Consider the following 24202-nt stretch of genomic DNA (forward strand, 5'->3'; position numbering starts at 1 on the left):
TAGTCACATACAGAATACAAGTGTAATCACAATAGAAATGACGACAATTGTAAAATCTCATTAAATACCTAGTTACAGAAACACAATCAGCAAGGTCATCTTTGACAGGAAATGCTGACAAAACGATGGGAATAATCACAGGGCAACTGTGTACCATATCCCCAAAAAACAAAAATGAAGAACATAAGCTATACACAAGAAAACTTCCTGACAGTGAGTATATCTGAGCACAGTAACAGAATAAAAAGTTTAATAAAGTTTTTTTAATAAAAAGTTTAATAAAGAGTTTATGGAATTTCCTACCATAGAAGTCTTTAAAAATATTAGATTCCTATCTATCAAGAATAGTTTGTATGTACTCTTTCACAGGAAACCTGAAGACCAGATGATATATGAAATATCTTAGAATTTTCTATCAATTTTTACAATGGTGCAAAGGCAGTACGTATAGTCTTTCTCACCTAGAACCTGTAATAATTGAATCTTTCAATTTCAGAAAACAATACAAATTCACCTTTTAAAAACACTTCAACATTGTATCCTTATTTTTGAAAACTTTAAATTGTAATGGTGCTTGTCACACCTCAGTACACTTTCCATTTCAGAATTTTTCTGGATATTCGTGCATGTCTATTTTTTCCAGATAACTTATGGTCCAAAATAAAATTTATTTTCCTTCCATAGGATTGTATCATGTATAAACAATAGTGAAATAATAGCCGTAATAATAACTTGGGTAAGGGAAGGGGAAATCACAATCCAGAGTTGCTCCAATATATTATCTAAAACGCCCATTTTTCAACAATATATTACAAGATGTATATTTTTAAAAAGGAAAATGGGACCCATATTAACAAAAAAATAGCAGTCACTACAAACTGTTTCTGAATATCCCCAGATGTTTGTTTAAAAGCAAACAGATTTCAAAACATCTATTATAGGTATGTTAAAAGAAACGATGTTTTAAATTTTTTAATTATGTAAATAAACAAATAGATTCTCAATAAAGGTACAGATATTACATAAAAGAATTCCATGTAAACTCTAAGTTGAAGAGTACAGTTACAAAAGCAAAAAAATGTATTAGAAGGGCTCAGAAGTGGACTCAAGATGGCAGAACAAAATCAATAACCTTGAAGACACATCAGTAGAAATTATCCAATCTGAAGAACAGAGAGAAAAAAGGTTGAAGAAAAGTGAACAGAGCCTCAGAGACCAACTTACCATCATTTCTGGAGTCCCAGAAAGAGAAGAAAGGGCAGGGAAAAAAATTTTTTAAATAAAATACCAACCAAATAGTACCAAATTTGAGTTTTTTAAAAGAAATCAAATCTACAGGTCTTAGAAGTTTGGTTTCAAATAGAATAAATACAAAGAGAACCACACCTAGACACATCACAAACTGTTGAAAGCAAACACAGAGAAAAAATCCTGTAAGCATGAAGAGAAAAATTACTCAGTATGTGCAGAGAACCATCAACATGATTACGAGCTGACTTTCTATCAGAAACAATAGAGGCCAGAAGACAGTGTAATCACATATTCAAAGTGCTGGGGGGAAAAAAGCTGTCAACCAATAAGGCAGCAAAATCATCCTTCAAAAGTGAAGACATAATATGCTCTCAGATAAACTAAGGCTGAGAGAATTTTTTGCTAGCAGACCTGACTAACAAGAATTACTAAAGGAAGTCCATAAGCTGAAAGGAAAAGACACCGGACTCAAATATACAGGAAGAAAAGAAAAACATCAAAAACGGTGAATATGTCGGTTAAAAGAGTTAAAAGAGTGTAACTATATTCACGCGCCACATACAATGTTTTGGTCAATGATGGACCGCATATAGGATGGTGGTCCCATAAGATTATATGGAGCTGAAAAACTGCATAATGAGCTCATAGCTGTCATTAGAGTAGCACAGTGTATTACAATTGCTTACAATAGTCAGTACAGTAACATGATGTCCAGGTGTACAGCCCAGGAGCAACAGACTATACCATATAGCCTAGGTGTGTAGTAGGCTACGCCGTCTAGGTTTGTGTAAGTGCACTCTGATGTTAGTAGCACAAGAATGAAATTGCGTAACAGCAAGTCTATAAATGAATCCCCATCATTAACTGACGCATTTTTCTCATTTCTTCTCTTAATACCTTCAAAAGACAAGAATGTATAAAGCAATAATTATAACATTGTATCACTGGGTTTACAGCATGTATAAGTGAAATATATATAACAGTAGTGACACAACAGAAGGAGAAAATGGAGCTATTGTTAGAGCAAAGTTTCTGTATTTTACTGATACTGAGTTAGTGTTAATATCAAGCAAATTGATAAAATGCATACTGTAAACCCTATAGCAACGACAAAGAAAATATATTCCATTATGTTTAGTAAAAATAAAAAAAATCAATGCAGTAATTAATGTGGCACACTAAAAGATATTTAACACAAGAGATGGGAAAGGAAGCACAGAGGAATAAAAACCATAAGAGACATATAAAACAAATGGCAAATGTAAATCCAACCATGTCTACCATTAAATGTGAACGGTCTAAACAGACCAATGAAAAGGCAGACTCTGTAAGACTGGATAATAAAACAACTATATGCTGTCAACAAGAGACACTTTACATTCAAGATTAAAAATAAAAAGATAGGGAAAAAAGACATACTATGAAAACAGTAACCATAAGAGAGCTGGAATAGTTACAGTAACATTAGACAAAAGAGACTTTAAGACAAATATTACTAGAGACAAAGAAAGGTATTTCATAATGGTAAAGAATCAATGAATCAGGAAGATATTATAACAATTATAAATGCATACGCACCTAAAAACAGAGGCCCAAAATTATGAGCAGTAACATTATTTTAAAGTAAAACAAAATTAAAAACATTATAGAAGATTATAACACCCAATTCCAAATAATTGATAGAGTAACTAGACAAAAAATTAGCAAAGATACAGAAAACTTGAACCACACTATCAACCACTTAGACTTAAGTGGTATATATAGAAAACTCCAAAAACAACACAATAATTTGTTTTCAGGCACACATGGAATATTCTCCAAGACAGACCAAATGCTAGGCCATAAGACAAGTCTCATAAATTTAAAAGAATTGAAGTCACACAAAGTATGTTCTCCAACCGTAACAGAATTAAATTATATACCAATTAAATTAGAAACTGGAAAATCCTCAAGTGTTTGGAAATTAAACTTCACACACTTCTAAACAACATATGGGTCAAAGAAGAAATTAAAAGAGAAATTAGAGAATATTTTTAACTGAATGAAACATCAAAATTTATGGAATGCAGCTAAAGCAGTTCTTAGAAGTAAATTTATAACTTTAAGTATATATTTTTAAAAAGAGCCTCAAATCAATAATATAAGCCCCCACCTTAATAAAACAGAAAAAGAGTCAACTAAACCTTAAAGTGAGCAGATGAAACAGAATAGTAAATATTTCTATGGTAAAAAGCAGAAAATAATGAAATACAAAATAGGAAATTAGAGAAAAACTTTTTTTTTTAATAAAAAAACTTTTAGGTAGACTGACCAAGATCAGAGGAAAAAAAACACAAATTACCAAAATCAGGAATGAAAGAGGGGACGTTACCACTCATCTCCCAAAATTGAAGTATTCTAAGGACCTGAAACCAATACAAAGTTGTATGTCAATTTAAAACATATAAAACATTTTTTGGAAAAAATTATATAAGGGAAGTAATATAAACAAATTTATGTATGAAATGGACAAATTCCTAAAAAAAAAAAAAGAAAAGAAAAAGAAAGAAAAAAGAGAAAAAAAACACCCACACTATCAAGACTAGAGAGGAAATGGAAAAATCTAAACATGACAAATAAACAAACTGAATTAGTATTTAAAAATCTTCCCACAAAAGAAAATAAATATTAAGTCCAGGCTCAAATAGATTTACTGACGAATTCCATCAAATAAGAAATAGCACATAAACTCCTTCACAAAACACAGGAAGAGAGTACATTCTACAACTTAATCTACGAAGCCAGAGTTACCTTGATACCAAAGTCACACAAAGACATCACATGAAAACTACACACCAATGTCTCTAATAAACAATGATACTAAAATGCTTTCAAAATATCAGCAAACTGAATTCACCAACATATAAAAAGGCCTATATATGATGACCAAGTAGGATTTACCCCATGAATGTAAAGTTGGTATAACATCTAAAAAATCAATTATTGTAATATACTATATTAAGAGAACAAAGGACAAAAACCACATGGTTATCCCAATAGACACAGAAAAAAGCATTTGACAAAATTCAATATCCATTCATGATAAAAACGCACCAAACTAAGACTAGAAGAGAACTTCCTCTACTTGATAAAAGGCATCACTCACAACTAATATCATACTTAATGTTTTCCTTCTAAACGTCAGGATGTCCGTTTTAACCATTTCTATTTGACATTGAAATAGTAGCTAGTAAAGCAGGCAAAAACAAATAAAGCAACTAAAGGTGTCCAGATTAGAAAGGAAGAAATAAAACTATTCTCTAATGATCCTGTATGTAGAAATTTCCCAGTGAATCTACAAAAAACTGTAAGAACTAAGAAATGAGTTCAACAAGGTCACAGGATATTAGATCAATAAATAGAAATCAATCTTATTTCTATAGTGAAATGACAGCTTTATATCATATCTTCCTAACAAAAATTTAAATTGATTCAAATTTTCTTTCTTATCCCTCAGCAGAGCTTCAAAATTTTCTTTAAGGAGATTGTGCCTAGGCATGTTATCTTTTTACTTGTTATTGTGACTATATACCCTTTCTTCTATTATTAGTCTAGGTGTCTCTTTATATAAAAAATTATTTATGTATATTAATTTTATAAGCAGTTCCTTTATTGAACTCTCTTAATATTATCAATACAAAAACAGGCAGGCCGGTGAATTTAATGGAACTGATTTCCCCTGCCCTAACATGAAAATTTAGTACATGATAAATGTGGCATTTCAAATATGTAAAAAATAAATACATCATTCAATAACTGGAATGGGGACAACTGGTTAGCCATCTGGAAGAAAGTAAAGCTGGATCTCTACATCATTGCTTATACTAAATATATTCCATATGAATCAAAATTTTAAACACTTTAAACCATAAAAAGTAATAGAAACCCTATGTAACTTTTATTTCAAGTACCACAGTTCCTTGAATCTAAAGCTACCAACCTTAAGATATACAACTATTTTATGTGTCACTTAAAAAGAAAATAATAATGTCAAACTATGACAAACCAGTGATTCATATCATTCAGAAATGATATAATGTGGAGGGAACGGTAAGTCCTACAATCAATAGTGAAGAAGACCTTTAAACCTTAGACCAGAAATCTTCCCACCCCAGCCATGACATAAAAGATCACTAAATTCAAGCAGAAAAAAATTAAAACTTCTATAAGGCAAAAACAAAATCAAAATATAAGCAAAAACTCAGTGAAAATAACTTGCCTAACAAATGACAGGGGGCTCAACATACAACCAAATAAATCACTGAAAATATACATATGGCCAATAATAATGGGAAAAAATGCTCAAACTCACTCATAATAATATTTTGAAAAGCAATGCCAGACAACAAAAAACTGACAAATATTAAAAAGTTTGACCTAGCTAGTGCTATCAAAGGAATAAAGAGATTCCCATTTTCCTAGACTACTGATACTGGGGCAAATCTTTTCAGTCCGGCAATTCATCCACCAAATTACTAAATATACACACTCTTTGACCCGGTAATTTTTCCCTTAGGAATTCATACTGCAAATACATTTTAAAACATGTACAAAGACATACCCAAGAATACTTACCATATTACCATTACAGCCAAAAAATAAAAAGCCATAAAAGGTTGACAAATTAAAATAATTATGGTACATCCAAATATTGGAATATTACAGAGAATTAAGTAAGAAGGAACGATATGCAAAGATATATTAGCTAGCAACATCAAAAAAGACATGTTGCTGAACAATATGTATGGTATGATCTTATTTACACAATGAATATGCAAGTACAGGCGTAGATATGAATGCTTGCATATGTATAGAGAATGTCTGGCAGGATATGCCCACGAGTACACGCACGTGTTTAACAGCGAATGGGAATGGAAAAAGCCCCCCCCTTTTTTTTTTACCTCCTAACATTCTCTACTGCTTAAGTGTGTACTCCTCTTATGATAAGCCTTGGTAAAAAGTGAGAAATGTTGAACATGACAATTACCAGAAGATGTGAAAAAGAAGCAAATCTGACAGTACAGTAACTAAAACTGCTAATATTTTCACATCCTCATTTTAAAAGAATTCTTAAACAAAACTTATGAGAAACTTTAGAATTTTTATGACCCATAACTGACATGAGAATGTGTGCCACAGATGATGTAAATACCCTGAAAACTATTACATATTTAATTTTCTTTCACTTTGAAAGACAAAAGCACAGATCCAATATATGCACGTCAACAAAGGCTAACAAGAAAGAAGGATCGCCTGTTTTCTTAAAATAAGGGAACTAGGGACTGAAAAAAGAGACATGCAAGTAATCTAGTTAAGTGAGAGAATATAATGGTCTTCACCCTACAAAACCAACAACGATTCATTTCAATGTACAGATGTTTATATATATATATACAGCAACATCATGCTATGTATGTGTAATATTCATGCTAGATATAGTGGGTACAAAAAAGGGATTGTCCAGTAAATGCAGTTGTTATATATGTGTTCATGGGCAGGTACTATGGGCACCTAACACTGGTAAAACACAAAATTAAAATGGAGTAAAACAGTGTCGGATTACCTCTATAAAGTATGTCAGGCAAATACCCATCCCGCCAGATCACTTGGCTGAATTTTCAAGCTGCTGCTTCCTCGCTCTGTCCTACAAAAGTACAAAAAAAATACAGGTTATCCCCCAAAAGAATCAGTATTAGACATATTCTTAAAGTCAGGTAAATAAAATAGTTGTATCTAAATGTGCTAAAACCTAAGAAAATTATTTCCATAATAGATAATGCTGGATTAAATCAAGTCAGTAGCAACTAACCCTTAATGACCTAGCTATCGGTACTGAATGATATCACCAAGATTAAAAGAAATGACCCAAAACACTAATTGGACTTTTTCAAATTTAACTTCTAGTTGAGAATAAAGATTTCTTTAAAATCAGTGCAATAGTCTAGAATTTTCCTAAACAATTTAAAATAGGAAACAGAGCAGTAAATGTTTCACTGAAATCTTATGTTGCTATTCTCCATTACTCAAATAGTACTACTTCTTGATGAAATCCCACAGTAACATTTCACTCAGCTCAAACATCTAAATATATTAGTTTCTGAAATTACAAAAATATATATTTAAAATTTTCAAGCCAAAGGTATTTAATAATGCTAAAATGTTCCACAGCTCAAACATCTAAATATATTAGTTTCTGAAATTACAAAAATATATATTTAAAATTTTCAAGCCAAAGGTATTTAATAATGCTAAAATGTTCCACAGACATTTTTTAAATGTCATGTTATGATCAACCTTTTAGCCAAGACTGATACAGAAAATTAACACCCTATGTAATAATGCATGGATATTGGATGCAATTTTCTTCATGTAACTGGAATATTTTTTCCTGGAATATGAAATGGAGATAATGAAGATTAAAAGCTGAAATTTCATTAGAAACAAAGAATAGGCCAAATACGTTTTTTATTCAGAAATAATAAAGCATTTTATGTAACAGTCCTAATACATTTTTAGGGCTCAAGAAATATCTGGCAAATCAATAGAAGCCACAAAAGCAGAAAAATTAAGGAAACTTTAAATCTGTAGAAAATAACCAAGTATATTAATTCAAAATTGTGTTTATATAATTTTATCAAGGGATTACAAACACTACAGCCTTTCTATTAATAATTCAGCATTTTCTAGTCCTGAGCTGGGCAGCAGCTTTGTTGCCCCACTAGTAGTTACTAGTTAGAAACAAAAAAATCTTTTAAAATAATTTATTTCTACTAAGTTCTGAACTGCCTGCTTCTAAGTTTTGTTCCCAGGCATTCAAAGAGCATATATGCCATTCCTCTCAATTATGTAAAACTACTTTTAAATACATATTTTTTATAGTGCCAATATCAAAAAGATAACAAAAGCCGTAAAATATACTAAAGTCAAGTGCCACTAACAACAGGAGTATGTTCTGAGCAATGCGTAGTCAGGGGATTTCATCGTGTGCAAACATCCAAGAGTGCACTTACACAAACCTAGACGGTATACAGCCTACTACATACTCAGGCTATACAGTATGTATACACTACAGCCTACTGCTGTGGAGGGGAGGAAAAATAACCTCCCCTCTAACCCTTCCGGGTTCTTGGCTGAGACATCCCTGTAATAAAAGATAGGTTAACAGGAGAAAAACAAAAGTTTAATAACATGTGTACTTCCTCTATACATGGGAAAGACCCAGGAAAACTGGGTAACCCACCAAAATGGCTGAAGCCCCCTCCTTCACTACCATCTTTACTTAAGAAAAAAGAAAACGTGCCTGGGGAAATCAGTTACCGGAGGTTAGCAGGAAAAGCATAGTGAACAACGGAATTAATAAGAGTTTCTAGAGACAAGATAACCCACGCTCCCAGGAACAAGGGGGGACGCCCTTACAAATGAAGATTTCCCTTACAAATGTACACATCTTTTACAAAAAGTTACTTCTACTTGGTTTTCAGAGCTTCTCCAAAGTCTGCGATTTCTTGATATTAACCAGCCTAAAATAATTATGCCAAAGACATATTTTGGGGTGATAACTTGTTCCCCTACAGCTCCTAGGCTACAAGCTTACACACGCGGTACTGTACTGAATACTGTGGACAACTGTAACACAATGGTAAGCATTTGTGTCATGTTAGGCTAGAACATTAGGACTATTAGGACCTTAGGGCAGCACTGGGCAATAGGAGTTTTCAGCTCCGTTATAATTTTCTGGTACTAAGGTTGTAAATGCGGTCTCCATCATTGCAGCAGTACATGACTACACCGTGGTAGGCATTACCAAAAACAAGCAAAGTAAAGCTAAACTATCGGCATTTACACTGCCATTCATTATTGTATTCACTGTATTCAACTTTTAGAATTTCTAACATAGCTTCAGGAATAAAGTAGACCAGAAAAAGCATGGCAAAGTCTATGTACAGGAAATAAAATTGTCTTCAAATTACGTATTTTAGTATTACAAGTCTTTTTAAAAGTTGAATGCACAAAATAATATAACCTCAAAGACTAAATCTATAAACAGAAATTTTGGAATATCTTTCCCATCACAACCTTTCCACCACCATAGAAACCCACAATTTCCCCTAACTCAACTGCCCCCAGGTCTCCATCTCTGGAACCCTAATTCATTTAGCATCATCTACCAATTTCATTTCTCCTTCCAGGTTTCTATCCCTTATATACATAATGGGCTGTAAGACCCTCCACAATCTACACCACCACCACCACCACCACCACCACCACCATCCCCGCCATGTTGTAGACCTCATCTTGTATACTCTCCCCCTTGTGCCTCACTGACCAGACCTCCTTATTTTCCTAGATCTTCCAGTATGCTACCACCTTAGGACCTACTGCACTGGCTATTCCCAGGCCTGGAATCTCTTCTCCCAGATACTCAGAACTAAAAATTCCTTATCAAAATAAAAATACTTCAAGTCTTTGCTCAATCATCATCTTGTTAATGGGGCTATTTCCTGTCACGACATTTAAAATTGTAACCTGCCCCCACATATACTCACCCAATCTCCCTTTTATCCATTATACACTTTGCACAGTACTTACCCCCTCTTAACATATAACCTACTTATTTATGATAGTTTTATTGCCCTTAACTATAACATAAGCTCCACAAGGACAAGAATTTTTGTTTTACTCACTGATACATCTCAAGTGCCTAAAACAGTGTCATACAACACTCTCTCTCAATTATAGAATCATAAATAATGACACTAAGACATCTAGAGAAGTCACATTAGCCTAATGAAACAGCAGAACCTGGTATCGAAACCAACCTAGTGGGGTTTTGGCAGCATTACCCTTCAACCTGGAAATTTCTCCAAAAAGGCTTAAAGGCTTTCTTAGCAATAAAGAAATTCAATCTACTGAAGAGTCTACTATCAACTTTATTAAACAGTTATCACACAGAAACACTAATTCTTAGCAATGTAAAGAACGGTTTAATCATACCTAACAATTTTCAGTCTTTGTTTTAAAAGAATGCTAATAAATAATTCCAGAAGTACTGTGAGAAAGCTACAAAAATTGCATGCACTTGACAATAAGTAAGAAGAGCTTCTTTAAGTATTTTTTCAAATCCTTCACATGCTTCATGTTTTGGTTCTAGGATAACTTCTACCTTACAGAGTATTTTAAAAGTATACTGTATGTTATCTGCAGTCCACCAACTTATGTTTCAACTGTCATCTCTGCCTAGTAAAATAAGATGGCAAAAGATGAGGTATTACAAATTAATCTATCAAAATCCAGATAAGAAATGTGTTGGTAAAAGAGACCCCCACAAAAATCGGAATATGAAATTCTAAGGAGATAAATAAAATATAAAAGTAATATAATCAAAACTTAACTGTTTCACAATTTTTTCATCATACAACGTACCTCAATGTCACTTCTGCAGATGACCATTCATTGGTAAAGAACATAGTTCTTTGGTTAATTAAAATTATCATTTTTTAACCCTCATTTTTATAAGTTTCACTGAAATGTGTATGCTTACAAATTAACTTTCTATGCTCCCATAAGCACTGCCAAATAAACAGGTAACCTCTGTCATTAAATGTAATCAATAAACCCCCAAAGCAATGAAAGAACAAATAATAGCACACATGGCATAAGAATCTAAAACAAAAAAATGTTTTAATATCTTTTAAAAGTCTTGGCATGTTCTAATTAGATCATTATTTTAACATACTTAGTCAAGTTCTACTTTTACATTCGTTCTTTTGTGATTTAATAATACTTTCCGGAAAAATTTTTTAAAAGTAAAGAAAAAAAGCATATTCTATGAATGTGGTTAGCATTTCTAAACAGTAGCAAAGCAAAGATGTATGTTCTTTTAAGAACTCTATCTGAATGATGATCTAATGGTATATTTTTCATGATCAGATCTATCCCAAGAAGGAATGATAGCCCAACAAATTCAAACCAACCACCCTAAAAATTACCCTACCCAAGCTCTCTAGAACCATTTTTGATTTCTACTCTCACCAAAAGTCAAGCCAAAATCTTATAAACTTTGCAGTTAATTAATCTACTTAGTTGACAAAAAAATCCTACAAAAGAGTAATCAAAATCTTAATAGTTGACAAAAATTAGTAAAATAACGCCACCAACTGAAATTTTTACCTGCTCTTGACCTTTTCAAATCACCTAACCAGTAAACATTCCTCAAACAAGAAACCAACTATCCACACACATTAGAAAAGACAATAGTAAGCATTTTTTAAAACTCCTTAGAGATAGACCACTAAGGAGATAATACAACTGACCTTTAAATATAAATCATCTCTTGAGGGGAGACACCTTCTCAAAACAAACTTATCACATTGGGGATGTAACAATATAATCCTTCCCCAAACAGAAATTAATTTTTAAAATTAGTAAGCCACTCCACCAAAAAGCTATTAGAAACAATAAATGAGTACAGTAAAGTTGCAAGCTACAAAATCAATGTACAAAAGTCCACTGCATTCCTATATACTAACAATGAAATCTCAGAAAAAATAAAAAAACAATTCCTTTTGCAATTGCAACAAAAAGAATACCTAGGAATAAACTTAACTAAGGATGTGAAAGACCTACATACTGAAAACTTAAGACATTTTTAAAAGAAACTGAAGAAGACACAAAGAAATGGAAAGACATTCCATGTTCATGAATTGGAAGAATCAACATAGTTAAAATGGCCATATTACCCAAAGCAATATAAGATTTAATGCAATCCCCATCGAAATCCCAATGTTATTTTTTAAAGAAACAGAACAAAAAATCATCAGATTTGTTTGGAACCACAAAGGACCCGGAACAGCCAAAGCAATCTAAGGAAAAAGAACAATGCTGGAGGTATCACACTCCCTGACTTCAACCTGTACTACAGGACAACAATAATCAAAACAGTATGGTACTGGCAGAAAAACAAAAACAGACCAGTGGAATAGAATTGAGAACCCAGAAATAAACCCACATAAATATGGACAGATAATATTCACAAAGAAGCAAAAAACATTCAATGGAGAAAAGACAGCCTCTTCAATAATGGTGCTGGGAGAATTGGAAAGCCAGGTGCAAAAGAATGAAACTGGACTGCTATCTGTCACCATGTACCAAAATTAATTCAAAATGGATCAAAGACCTAAACATAAGACCTGAAACAATAAACTGCACAGAAAAAAATACAGGCACTAAACATAAACCTTGGATTCAAAGAGCATTTTTATGAATTTGACTCCAAAGGCAAGGGAAGTAAAAGCTAAAATAAATGAACAGAACTGTATCAAACTTAAAAGCTTCTGCACAGCAAAAGAAACCATCGACAAAATAAAGAGACAACCAACTGAATGGGAGAAGACTTTTGCAAACAACACCTCCAATAAGGGGCTAACATGCAAAATATGTAAGGAACTCATACAACTCTCTCTGTCTCTGTGTCTCTGTGTCTGTGTCTCTCTCTCTCTCTCTCTCTCTCTCTCTCTCTCTCTCTCTCTCTCTCTCTCTCTCTCACACACACACACACAATCCAATTAAAATATGTGCAAAGGACCAGAAGAGACAGTTCTCTAAAGAGGATACAAATGGCCAATAGACATATAAAAAAATGCTCAACATCACTAATCAGCCAAGAAATGCAAATCAAAACCACAATGAAATATCACCTCACCCCAGTCAGAATGGCTATCATCAACAAGACAAATAGTAACAAGTGTTGGAGAGGCTGTGGAGAAAAAGGAACCCTCAGACACTGTTGGTGGGAATGCAGACTGGTGCAGCCGTTATGGAAGGCAGTGTGGAGGTTCCTCAAAAAATTACCAATAGAATTACCACATGAGCCAGCAATCCCTCCCCTGGGTACCTACCCAAAAAATCTGAAAACCTTCATCCATAAAGACACGTGTGCTCCAATGTTCATTGCAGCTTTGTTTACGGTGGCCAAGACATGGAAACAACCAAAATGTCCTTCGATAGATGAATGGATAAAGAAGTTGTGGTATATATACACAATGGAATACTATTCTGGCATGAGAAAAGATGAAATAGGACCATTTGTGACAACATGGATGGATCTTGAGATTATAATGCTAAGCGAAATAAGTCAGACAGAAAAAGCAGAGAACCATATGATTTCACTGATATGTGGTATATAAAACTGAAAACAAAGGAACAAGAAAAATGAAGAAACAAAAACTCACATAGACAATAGCTTAGCGGTTACCAGAGGGTAAGGTGGGAGAGGGGTGTTCCAGAAGAGGGTAAACGGGGTCAAATATATGGTGATGGAAAGAGAACTGACTCTGGGTGGTGAACACACAATGTGATATATAGATGACGTATTACAGAATTGTACACTTGAAGCCTATGTAGTTTTGTTGACAATGGTCACCCCAATAAACTTTAATTTAAAAAAATTAGTAAGCCACTAAACTCAAAGAAAAGCTGCTTTATTTTGTACATAAAATGTTCACTGCATACATATTAATTTTGTAAATAATCTTAAAACGTTTTGCACTGATGGTCAACATCACGCGGCAAATTTTCAAACATCTCCTCCAAGATGATGTAAGCATAGTCTGTTAAAGTACTTCAGTTTATAAAATGTTTTCACATGTCACATTTCATGTGACCCTTACAACTACCTGGACAGGTATTATTATTTGCCTCTGTTCTCTAGCTAATGTACCCCTGATTGAATGGGTAAAGTACCCAAAGTCATACAATACCTAAGTGTCAAGTCAAAAACTTCAACCAGATCCTCTGCCTCCTAGTAAATGTCTAACATAGCATCACAGGTCATTCCCAAGTTAAAATATTTAATATCACTCTTAGCAATGTTCTGCGAGTCAAAAACATAAACATCTCTGAAGTAAGTCTAATATCAATGAACACAAAATTTGAAATTAAAATGCTATCTGTAATAGCATTTTAGTAGTTCATTTACTGTTAAAGAAAATCCAGTTCATCTGATTTTTATGACACAAAAATTATTCTATTGTAATAAGGGAGCCCTACAAAAGATTATAGAAATACCCATTTAAAATTAAAGTTTATTTAATTTAATTTGTTAAAATATCAATTCTTTGTGAACATGTCAAAATATTAAAAGTCAAAGGTAAGAGAAAACTGTAATTATTACTTCCGATCTGAAATATAATTAACTACTCATTTAAAAACTTGCATATGATTCATAAAAAGCCAGTTCATTTTTTGATAATTTTCACCTTATTCAACATCAAAAATCAATCATTTTTATCTCCTCTTTCTAGAACACATGTCCAGAATTACACTAGGCACTAGACCAATGCAGAGGCGTGCCCGTACATAAAGGAAATGGTTTTCAATCTGATAAGAAACTAAGATTTGCCATCAGAGTCAATCAGAGAATATCTCAAGTGGCTGCAAAGGAGCCTGGTGATTTCTCAGTAACTGCAGTAACGGTCTTAAGTTTGAACAATTCATGATATATATTTGTTAGTGAGACTTTTTTTCAATAGAAGTCAATTTGGCAAGCTAACTGAACAGCAGCTTCTACTAATGTAGAATGGACATTTTCTTACTTGAGTCAATTTATTCTCAATTAGAAAACTAGGAAATGTAAAAGCAGGACATTTTAGCTAATCTTTCCTTTTCAATCAATGAATTAGAAACAGATTAAACTAGTTGTATAATACAAGATTTTCAGTAGTGTTTTGAAAAATGTTTATTAATATTAAAATACTATTATGTATTTCTGGAATTATTAAACATCTTACAATGTATTAAACATACGTCTTTGAAGAAAATACCGAAACTTTGTAACCTCATTTTAATTAACTACATAATAAAATTCTGTTTATATGAGAGAGGCCTAGTAAAATAGCATGCATCTATTCCCTGGCACCCTCTTGAATTGTTTATAACTGACCTCTCAAAACTTCTTAGGTGTCCGAAATTGTGATTTATAACTGAAACAAACATTTTTATAATGCTTAAAACTTCACAAGGCACATAGCCATAAACCATTATTCTCAAAGCTGAAATAACTCACTAGATGGAGATCATGCATGTTCACAAAAATTTAAGGTACTTGAACTTTCTGTCTAGATAAGATGGCATAGATTTTTTTTCCCGCCCTTCTTCACCAAACACAAATGTAAACCACAAAAAAATTGTGTTTTCCCGAAAATAAAACCTAGCCGGACCATGAGCTCTAATGTGTCTTTTGGAGCACATTAATATAAGACCTGGTATTTATATATTATATTATGTTATTATACTATATTGCATTACATTAATTATACCACCGGTCTTATATTAAGACCGGGTCTTATATTAATGTTTGCTCCAAAAGATGCATTAGAGCTGACTGTCCGGCTAGGTCTCATTTTCGGGAAAACACAGTAGCACAAAAGACAACCAAAGGAAAACTCTGAAAAGCGGTAAGAAGGCAGTGAACCAGTTTGGGACCCCAAGACTGCAAAAACAAAAGAACAGCAGGGTGTTTTACATCCCTGCACTTAGCAGAAGGCAATCCAGACTGGCAGACCAGGTAGTCACATTCCTCCCCCAAACCAAACGGGAGTCCCTCTTCAATATCCAAGGGAGATCAACTGGAAACCCAGCCATCAGAAAAGACCAGAGGAAGCAATTCTTCCTTCCCCACCTGGCCTAAGACTGTATCTCAGAGGCAAGTAGGTAAAACTGAGGGAGCCAGCCAAAGCAAGCAGCTCAGTTTCAGCCAAAACTCTTCTCCCTTGCCAGAGATGCAGAGACAGGAAAGAATGTTGGGGTCAGAGAAACCAGCAGGGGGATCCCACTACAATCCTCTCCTATCTAGAGAGACCCAGAAGCCTGGCATGGGGAAATCCCTTTTGCTCCCTCAGGAAGCACCAACAAGGACCACTGAGAGCCCAGCAGCATCAGATGAATCAAGCTGACCACAAAGGCTCTGAAAATGAAACTGCCATTGGAACTACAGCCCACAAAAGTGGGCCAAGACCTGCAGGCTAAACCTCAATAGGGAGACTGTTTGCTAAAATAAAAAATGTACATAAGGCTCAGAACCTCCTAACACATAGATAAAACAGAAATGACCCAAGAAAACCACAACATGAGTGAGAAAAGATAATCAACTAAGGCCAGGCCAGAGATGAATCAAATGTTGGAATTATCTAAAAAGGATTTTAAAGGAACCGTAATAAAAATGTTTCAGCAATCAATTATAAATTTTCCTGAAACAACTGAAAAAATGGAAAATCTCAGCAAAGAAACAGAAGCTATAAAAAAAGAAGCAAAAGGAACTTATAAAACTAAACGATACAATACAGTAGTGCCCTTATTTGAGAGGGATATGTTTCAAGACTCCCAGTGGATGCCTGAAACCACAGATAGTATCAAGCCCTGCATATACTATGTTTTTCCTTATAAATTCATACATATGATACAGTTTAGTTTATAAACTAACCACAGTGAGAGCAACAATAATAAAATAGAGCAATTGTACTATAATAAAAGGTATTTGAATGTGGTCTCTCTCTCTCAAAATATCTTACTGTACTGTACTCACTCTCCTTCTTCCTGTGGTGAGAGAAGATGCCTACATGATAAGATGAAGTGAGGCGAATGACATAGACATTGTGACGCAGTGTCAAGCTACTACTGACCTTCTGACAATACGTCAGAAGAGAATCACCTGCTTCAAGTGATCCTGGATCATCAAGCCATGATGATGTCGATGGTTGAATGTCTGCAGTACACAATGTCGAAGGTTGGGGTATTTTCAGACTGCAGGTGACCGGGGATAATTGAAACCACGGAAAGCAAAACCACAGATGAGGGAAAACTACTGTAACAGAATATTTTAAAACTCACTAGAATGGCTCAATACAAACATGGAAATGATAGAAAGGAGACTCATTGATCTTGAAGACAGAAAAATAGAACTCACCCATCTAAACAACAGAGAAAAAATAGACTGAAAAAAATTAAGAGTCTTGGGGAACTGTGGGGCAATAACAAAAAAACCAACATTCATATTACTGGAGCTACAGAAAGAAAGGAGAACGACAGACAGACTGAAATAGTATTTGAAGAAATAATGGCTGAAAACTTCTCCAATGTGGCAAATACAAATTTGCGGCAAATCCAAAAAACTAAGCAAACCCAAAACAGAATAAATCCAAAGAAATTTACACCAAGACATATAATAATTAAACGTTCAAAAACTAAAGACAAAGAGAAAAACTTTGAAAGCAGCCGGAAAGAAAGGACATATTACCTATAATGGAACAATTCAAATGACACCAGACTTCTCATCTGAAACAACAAAGGTTAAAACAAGTGGCACAGAATTTTTTGAATACTAAGAGAAAAGAAGAACTGCCAACCAAGACTCCTATACCCAGTGAAACTATTCTTCAAGATTGTCTTAGCCATGTTGCTAATAACAAAATACCAGAGTGGGTGGCTTGTAACAACAGAAATTTACTTCTCAGTTCTGGAGACTGGAAGTCCAAGATCAGGGTCCCAGCACAGTCAGATGAGGGCCCTTTTCCTCAGCAGAAGGGGGCCTCTTTTATTACATTAATCCCATTCATGAGGGTTACCCCCTCATGACCTAATTACCTCCCAAAGGCGCCAACTCCTAATACCATCATATTGGGCCTTAGATTTCAACATGAATTTTAAGGGAATACATTCAGATGACAGCAAGAAAGGGGACTTTTTTTAAAAAATCCTTCTCAAAACAAGAAAAATTAAAAGAACGTGTCACTAGCAGCCCTACCCATAAAGATTGGCTGAAGAAAATTTTCCAAACAGAGAAGAAATATAGGTATACACAGCAGCTTATCTTTTCCATCAACAGTTTTATAAATATACTTGATGATTGAAACAAAAATTATAACACCACCTGATACACAAGAAACTGTATTTCAAAGTTGGGAATGCAAATGGTAAAAGAAAAGTGAAGTTTTGACACTTTAGTCAAAATAAAAATGTTAATAACAGCAGACTATTGAAAGTCGCATACACATACTGTAATAATTGCAACCACCACTACAAAAACTCTACCAAGACAAACTCAAAAACATTGCAAATAGATATTAAATTATAAAAGATGAAATCCTGAAAAATGTTCTAGTAATCTGTAGGAAATCAGGAAAAACAACCAAAAAAAAAAAAAAAAGAAAGAAAGAAAACAAAAAACAAAATGGCAGGTTTAATCACTAATATATCAATAATTACCTTAAATGCAGATGCTCTTAGTACCAATCAACAGACTGGCAGGGTAGATTTTTATAATCACCCTGTTAGCAACTATATGTTTCCAACAAGAAATTCCAACATACAATGAAAGGAATAGAATGGAAAAGCTGTAACAATTTTTAAAACAAAGCAGAGTGGCCATACTAATAACACTTTCAACCAACAGTCTAGCTGACATATACAGAATACTCCACCCAACAGCAGAATACACACTTCTTCTGAAGCACCCATGGAACATTCACCAAGACAGACCATATCTTGAGCCATAAAACAAACCTTAAAAAATTTAAAAGAACTGAAATAATACAGAGTACATTCTGACCATAATGGACTCAAACTAGAAATCAGTAACAGAAAGACAACAGAAAAATCTTTAAACACAGGAATAAAACAATACACTTCTAAAAATTCCATGAATCAATAAGGAAATCTCAAAGAAAATTTTAAAATATATACGTAAAAATAAATGAAAATGTCAAAATATGTGGAATGCAAATAAAGCAGTAATTAGAAGAAAATTTATAGTACTAAATGCTTACATTAGAAATGAGGAAAGATCTCAAATCAGTTAATTACCTGCCCCAAGAAACTTAATTTAAAGAAAAGCAAAATATAAACCCAAAGCAACAATAGGAAGAAAATAATAAAGAGCAGAAATCAATGAAATTGAAAATAGAAATAGGGAAAATCAATGAAGCCAACATTTGTATAAGCCTCTAACATCACTAGCAAAAATAAAAAGAGCGAAGACACAAATCACCAATATAATATCAAGATTGAAATAGATAACACTACAGATTTGCAGCAATTAAAAAGATAAGTTAACAGTACAAAACAACTTCACTCTTAAATTCAACACAAAATAAAGTGGACCATTTCTCAAAATTACACAATTGAAACTAAAGCAAAATGAAATCCATAATCTAAATAGTTTCATTACCATTAAAGAAAAATAATTTCTTAAATTTAAAAGGTCCACAAGAAAAGAACTTCTAGGCTCAGAAAGCTCCACTGGGAGTTCTACCAAAAATTTAATAAAGAATTATTACCAACTGTTCACAAACTCCTCCCAAAAATATACAAGTGAGCACTTCTCAATTCATTTTAAGAGGTCAGTATTACTGATACTAAAACAAGACAAAGATATCACAAGAAAACAAAAAGCCATTATCTGTTATGAATATGCTCACAAAAATCCTCAACAAAATACTAGCAAACTAAATTCACTAACACATAAAAACAATTATGCACCAAGACTAAGTGGGATTTATCTTGGGAATGCAAAATTGGTTTAATATGCAAAACTCAACTAATATATTATTACACCATATCAATAGAATAAAGGATATAAACCTTTATGTTTTGTAGGTCATCTCAGTAGATCCAGAAAAATGTGATGAAATCCAACAAACTTACACAATAAAAATTCCCAAGAAATTAAAGAGCAGAAGGAAATTTCCTCAACCTAATGAAGACTAAGAAAAAAACCTGAGATTAACATTATACTTAATGGTGAAATACTGAATGCTTTCACCTTAAGATCAGAAACAAGGCAAAAATGTCTACTACTTTCACTATTTCTATTCAATACCATATTGGACATTCTAGCGAGGAATTAGGCAAGAAAGTGAAATAAAAAGCATTCACATTGGAAAGAAAGATAAAATTATCTCTATTTGCAGATGACATGATCTTATATACAAAATACCGAATCTACTAAAAAACTACAAGAACTAATAAACAAGTTCAGCAAAGTTGCATAATACAAGAACATTATACAAAAATTAATTGTATTTCTATATATAATGAACAATACAACAATAAAGTGAAGAAAACAATGCCACTTATAATAGCATAAAAAGGATAAAGTACTTAGCAATATATTTAACAAAAAAGATACCAGATTTGTACATGAAAACTGTTAAACATCGTTGAAAGAAATTAAAAACAAGACATAGTATTCACGGATTGGAAAATTAATATTGTTAAGATAAAAATATTTCACAAAATTGATTTGCAGATTCAACACAACCCATGCCAAAACACCAAGTTTTTGCAGAAACTGACAAACTGATCCTAATGTTCATATGGAATTGTAGGGGACGCAGAATACCCAAAACAATCTTAAAAGTGAAAAACAAAGTTGGAGGATGCATACTTCCTGATTTCAAATTAAATACAAACCTGCAGTAATCAAGACACTGTGGTACTGACAGAAAGACAGACAGGCATATTGATGAAGGAACAGAACTGAGAGTCCAGAAAATAATACCTAACATTTACAGTCAAATGATTTTTGACAGAGTACCAAGACAATGCAGTGGAGAAAAAAAGCTTCTCAACAAACAGTGCTGGGACCAACATATATCCACATGCAAAAAAATGAAGTTGGACCCCTTCCTCATTACACATACAAAATTAACTCTAAATGGATTAAACACCTATATATAAGAACTAAAGCTATAAAAGTTTTAGAAGAAAATATAGAAATAAATCTTTGTGACCCTGGATAAGGCAGCCTTCTTAGATGTGACTCCAAAAGTACAAGGAAAAACAGAAATAGGTAAATTGACTTCACCAAAATTTAAAACTGTTACAACAGCATCAAAAAGAATAAAGTACTTAGGAATAAACTTAACAAAGGGGGCAAAAGATTTGAAACTACAAAACGCTGATGAAAGAAAACACAGATGGAAAGACATCCCATGTTCATGGACTGTTAAAAACTGTCCATACTCCCCAAAGCAATTTACAGGTTCAATGCAATCCCTATCAAAATCCCAATGCCCTTTCTCACAGAAATAGAAGCACAATTCAAATAGAACCTCAAATAACCAAAACAATCTTAAAGAACAACAAAGCTGGAGGTTTCATGTTTCCTAGTTTCAAAACACATTATAAAGCTACAACAATTAAAACAGTATAGTACCAGCATAAAGACAAACATACAGACCAATCAAAGAGAACAGAGTCCAAAAATAGACCAACATATACATAGAGAAACTGATGTTCAACAAGGGTACCAAGAATACACAATGGGGAAAGGACAGGCTTTTCTACAAGTGGTGCTGAGAAAACTGGAATCCACATGTAAAAGAATGAAAATGGACCCTTACCTCACACCATACACAAAAATAAACGCAAAATGGATAAAAGACTGAACGTGAGACTTAAAACTATGAAAATTCCTAAAAGAAAACATAAGAGGGAAAGGTTCATGACACTGATCTTGGCAATGATTTATAGGATATGACTCAACAATTCCACTCCTAGATAGATAACCAAGTGAACTGAACATAAATGTTCATATAAAAATGTGAATGTAAATGGCAGCATTATTCAGAATTGCCAAAAAGTGGAAACCCACATGTCAGTCAACTGACGAACAGATAAACAAAATGTGGTATATTTACACAGTAGAATAAAAAGAAATGGACTCCTGACACATGCTACATCACGTAACGTTATGCTAAGTTAAAGAAGCCAGACATAAAAGACCACTTTATTGTATGACTGCATTAAAATGAAATATCCAGAATAGGCAAGTCCAGAGAGACAAGAAAGTAAATTCATGGCTGTCAGTGGCTAGAACAAAGGGGACTGGAGAGTGACTGCTAACAGATATTGTTTCTTTTTAAGGTGATGAAAATGTTCTAAAACTGATTATGGTGATGGACGCACAACTCTGTAAATACACTAAAAACAACTAAAATGTACACTTTCAATGGGTCAATTATATGGCACGTAATTTATAGCCCAATAAAGCTGTTTAAGAAAAACTATATGATGCCGAGAATTTGCTTAAAAATAACATGGAAGATCTAAATTAATGGAGAGACATCCCATGGTCATGGATTGGAAATCTCTAAATAAATTCTCCCCAAATTGAATTATAGGTTTATTCTATTCCTATCAAAATCCTAGCAAGTTTTTTTTGTAGACATAGAAAAGATTGTGCTAAAATTTATGTGAAGAGGAAAGGAACACAATAGCTAAAACCATCTTGACAAAGTGGGAGGAATACTCTACCTGATGTTAAGACTTACTGTACAGTTACAGTTATCAAGACAGTGTGGTACTGACAGGAATAAATACACAGATCAATCAATGGGAACAGAAAACAGAACCCAAAAACTGACCAACACAAACATGCCCAAATGATTTTTGTCAATAGAGAAAAAACAATTCAATGGAGGAAGAATAGTCCTTTCTAAAAATAGTGGTGGAGCAGCCATAAAGAAAAAAGAAATCTTATCATTTGCAACAACATGGATGGATCTAGAGAACATTATGTTAAGTGAAATAAGTCAGAAAGAGAAAGACAAATACCATATGATCTCACTTATATGCGGAATCTAAAGAAAAGAATATGTGTATGAACTAATCAGAAACAGTTTTGGGGACACAAAAAACCGAGAGTTGTTAGATGGGCGGGGGGGGGGGAGGTTGGGGATAGGGGGAAGGGGGAAGGGATTGGGGGGCGGCTGGTGACCACAGGATGGCCTCAGGGTTTTTTGAGAATTACTTTGGGGAACTTATTCAATAGTGTTTGGGGAAATTGTTGGGTGTCCGATGGACATGTGTCCTGTTTGGGAGACCACCTCAGGGATGCTGTGGATGCCTGGTCATGGCATTGTACACCAGAGGCTGGACATTAATGAATGCCAACTATAATTTTATGTGTATAATGTGATGGCTCGGTGTGAGGTCGGGGTGGTGGTGGATGGGGGGAGGGGGGTTCACGGTGTGAGGGATGTAAAAATAAAATAAAATAAAACTAAAAAAATAAATAAAAAATAAAAAAACAAATTTAAAACAAAAACAAAAAAAAATAAAATAAAATAAAAATAACCAAAAATAAATAAATAAATAAATAAATAATAAAAATAGTGGTGGAACAAGTGCACATCCACACACAAAAAAAAACAAGAGTCTCGACCTAAACCTCACAACCATATACAAAAATTAATTCAAAATGGGTCATGAATTTAAACATGAAGCTGGAGAACTTTTATAAGAAAACAGGCAAGGTCCTTCAGGACCTAAAAAAAAGGGTTCTTGGACCAAAAGCGTACTCCATATAAAATAACCACACTTCATCCAAATAAAATAAACATTTGCCCTGTGGAAGACCATGTTGAAGATGAAAACATAACCTGCAGACTGAGAGAAAAACGTTTGCAAACCATATATCTGACAAAGGTCTTGTATCTAGAATATATAAAGAACTCTCAAAACTAAACAGAAGGGCAGCCATTTAGCTCAGTTGGTTAGAGCGTGGTGCTCTTAACAAGGTTGCCAGTTCAATCCCCGCATGTGCTACTATGAGCTGCGCCCTCCACAACTAGACTGAAACTACTACTTGACTTGGAGCTGATGGGTCCTGGAAAAACACATTAAAAAAAATAATCTAAACGGTTAAAAAAAATTCTGATTAGAAAATGAGCAAAACACACGGACAGCAAATAAGTACATATAAAGATGTTCAGTATCATTGGCCATTAGGGAAATGCAAACTAAAACCACAATAAGATAACACTACCATATTTCCCCGAAAATAAGACCAAGCCGGACAATCAGTTCTAATATGTCTTTTGGAGCAAAAATTAATATAAGACTCGGTCTTATTTAA

At 33.6% G+C, this 24202-nt stretch overlaps 1 protein-coding gene across 6 annotated transcripts in view; it reads right to left on the minus strand.

Moving 5' to 3' along the window:
- ZNF148 (zinc finger protein 148) overlaps positions 1-24202 on the minus strand; it is a 103892-nt gene that overhangs the window by 62355 nt on the left and 17335 nt on the right. For 4 of the 6 annotated variants that reach the window (XM_081030146.1, XM_081030148.1, XM_081030149.1 and 1 more), the window contains exon 2: positions 6854-6934. The gene's annotated coding sequence lies outside the window, so the exon portion shown is untranslated. Of the gene's footprint in view, positions 1-3592; positions 3657-6853; positions 6935-24202 lie in introns of all 6 variants that reach the window. The other 2 variants (XM_081030147.1, XM_081030150.1) reach the window with 1 other exon arrangement.

Source organism: Rhinolophus hipposideros (genome assembly GCF_964194185.1).
Source record: "Rhinolophus hipposideros genome assembly, chromosome: 2".
Lineage (NCBI taxonomy): Eukaryota > Metazoa > Chordata > Mammalia > Chiroptera > Rhinolophidae > Rhinolophus > Rhinolophus hipposideros.